Source organism: Varroa jacobsoni, unplaced genomic scaffold (genome assembly GCF_002532875.2).
Source record: "Varroa jacobsoni isolate VJ856 unplaced genomic scaffold, vjacob_1.0 scaffold_939, whole genome shotgun sequence".
Lineage (NCBI taxonomy): Eukaryota > Metazoa > Arthropoda > Arachnida > Mesostigmata > Varroidae > Varroa > Varroa jacobsoni.
In genome coordinates, this window is record NW_019213841.1 from 36,977 (window position 1) to 39,943 (window position 2,967).

Below are 2,967 nucleotides of genomic sequence, written 5' to 3' on the forward strand. Positions count from 1 at the left end.
GACTGGATAGGCACACGCCGTACACAATAGACTATTCAAGATTATTACTAGGTTTATATATCCTTCAGGAATTATTCGGTCACGAAAAAGCGTTTTGAAATTTTTACATGAAATACAAATTAGCATGCTTCAGTACCGAATGAGGGCCAATTGGGGAGCGCTATTTCAGTTCTACGGGGAGGCTTATAGTAAACCTTTAGATTTAAGCTGTTAATATCAATTGTCGAATTTATTATACGCATACAATGACATAATTGTATTATACGAATGTATGGCGTTAATTTTTTAAGTGATTTATGTAATATATTAAGATGGTTTCTTTAGATTGACACGCACGGAAATTTCAGTAAATTAACTTATTAAACTTTTGACTGATCTCTCTTTGCAGCGGTTGTCAGAAATGGGTTGTAGTCTAGTGCGGTGAAGAGCATGGGGGTTGTCGTGGATAAGTTTTTTGGTGCGACCCCATCCGGCAACTAGAAGAGACTTAGAAGGATATGTCGTTGACGGACCGACACAAATCGAAGTGGAAGGGCCTGTCGACACGGAATAAGTAGCGCGATATCATTGGCCCAGCTTCCCTGCGATATTCAATTGCTTGCAATGTAATGCTCATACTACGAATGTATATGACGACAACATCTATGAACATCTAAGCATAAAGCAGACGCTGGTTGAGAAATAAAAACACCTTTACTTATCGTACTAACTAAGGCCTTGCTGGCTGACCTTTTTTGTTGACCCTGCAACAAAGGCTACTTTGCTAGTTCAACGTAAAATGCAGGCGTTGAGGATCTTCGATTTGATTAAATATCTGCATAGAAAGGTATGTTTGTGCAGCAATGATTAGAGGCCTTTAACCTGGATGCATGACGATCTCTGAGACGGTCCTCGGTTGACACCCTTCGCTGGTAACAAAGATCTCGCTTTGGCTTTGATACAGTGAGCTGTGGTCACCGCAAAATACTTTGTAATGAGCGCTACTCCGCAAACCTGAAATCAGCTACAATTTGTTGCATGTCTTTATACTAAGAGAAGTCTTTGCATCGTTCCGTATCTCGTAGGAAGCTACTATGAGGGAAGTATTTGGTAAATCCAATAGAAAAATAGCTAGACCTTGAAAATTTATCTATTTTATTATTTAAGGTCTGTACGTGGTTGTCTGTTACACTTCTTCATACGACTGCTTGAAATGTCAGATGGTTGTAAAATGACAATAATACGCTACGAAAGTGACTTTATTTTACAGATACGCCGAGTCAAAGGCTCATATGTCCGATTGCCAATAACCAAAGTCCTAGGCGTTCCAGTCTCCTCGTCGGTGTCTTTCGCGCACCTAGCTTTCGAACGCTTTTCTGGTATACCATATGTACGCACGATGTGAAAGATAGACTCTAGCACTAACCTGAACTCCATCTGTTCGACGAGCCAATTGCCAAGGGACTTGACCTCGTTGGGCTTCAGTCCCATCGGCAATACGACTTTTGCGAAGAGCTGAACGACCGCAAGGTACTAGCCTAGGTACTGACCTTCTCCCTCATCCGTCACGGATAACAGCTTAGAAGGTTCTGGTAAAGGTAGGGTAGTACAGGATAACCATACGTCTACTATGCGCTAGCTTCATTAGCTCGGTGAGTTACTAATGGAAATTCAGCTTAGCGGTAGCGATATTTTAGCATTTGTGCTTTATTAGATACGCGTTTTAGCGTTGGTTGAAGTTAGAGGTCAAGTTCAGTGTTTCACTAGATGCTTCTGCTTAAGCTGGACTGACCTCAGCGATGACTCAGTTTGCTTAATGTGGGACAGGCTATAGAACTAGAGATAACAAGTAAAGTTCAATCTCGTCACCTTTTATATTGACTCTACTGAGCTACACGTACCGCTACCTAAAACCGCAACGGCAACTGATCGACGTGATAATGGCAAAATACGCGCATGTGTTCTTGGAGTACCATTGTAGACAAATGCTACGCCGCATTGATCGAAAGTGATTGATGGCGGCGTCATAGATCATTTGTACGCACACCCTACAGCGATAATCTGGCGTTTGCAGGGCAAGGAGGAAAAATCCGATTTGATGCCCAAACAAGTTCGCTTTGCTTATCAGTGTTCCGCTTGTTGTCGAGGTCGCTGTTGTCGCATCTATTATTTGCAGTACCCACGGACAATTCGCTCGATGAGCGCCCTCATCCTAGCCCACAGTAAAACATGTTTAGTGTTAGTTAGAGTGATGTTTATATCTACATAAAACAAGCTTTACGTCGTCTACTCTATTGGCCAGTACGCAACAAACACTCTTAACCTTGTCTGTGTGTGTGTGTGTGTGTGTATGTGTCTGCGCGTACATCCCGGTAAAGAGCTTGATAAATTGACTACGATGACGCGGTAAAAAGCGGACACGCGTTGTCACGCATGATGACAATACAATGTTTCTAATACGAGGCTAGACGGGCATTTACCTGTAAGCAGAGCCCGTCATATCCTATTGCTATAGTATTGCTATGAACCCATAATATTGCAGAAACATATTTGCTTAAATGGGACTTGATCCTATTACGATTGAAGTTCGATGTAAGGAAAACAGCCAAAGCCTTGTCCTGAAACGTAGCACATTCCGTGTTGCCATCATGTTCAAAGGCTCAAAGAAAACGAAGCTGTTTTGGTAGATAGTTTGTTGCCTCGTTAAGGTTAAACTAGAATCTGTTACAAACAGGAACATAAAATGCTTACGTCAGAAGAAGCGACATAGGAAATTCTAGGTTGGAAGTTACAAATGTCTGGCACGCACGCGCGTCAGAGACGGCACATAGGCAAATACTTGTTTAACTTCAATAAAAACTGTCTGGTATTGATTGTGAAAAGTTGGTCTGGTGTGTATACAGGCAACACGAAGACTACAAGATCCCAATTAGTTTGTTTAATTCTCAACCAAAACACTTGAGATTTATTTATTATTGTATTATAAAA

At 41.6% G+C, this 2,967-nt stretch overlaps 1 long non-coding RNA gene across 1 annotated transcript; it reads right to left on the minus strand.

Annotated features, from left to right (window-relative positions):
* Positions 1 to 201: 201 nt before the first annotated feature.
* Positions 202 to 1,802, minus strand: LOC111265168 (uncharacterized). Its single transcript, XR_002683317.2, has 2 exons — positions 1,406 to 1,802; positions 202 to 1,003 (listed from the first exon to the last, which is right to left on the minus strand). It is a non-coding gene; the product is annotated as an uncharacterized LOC111265168 (long non-coding RNA).
* Positions 1,803 to 2,967: the final 1,165 nt, after the last annotated feature.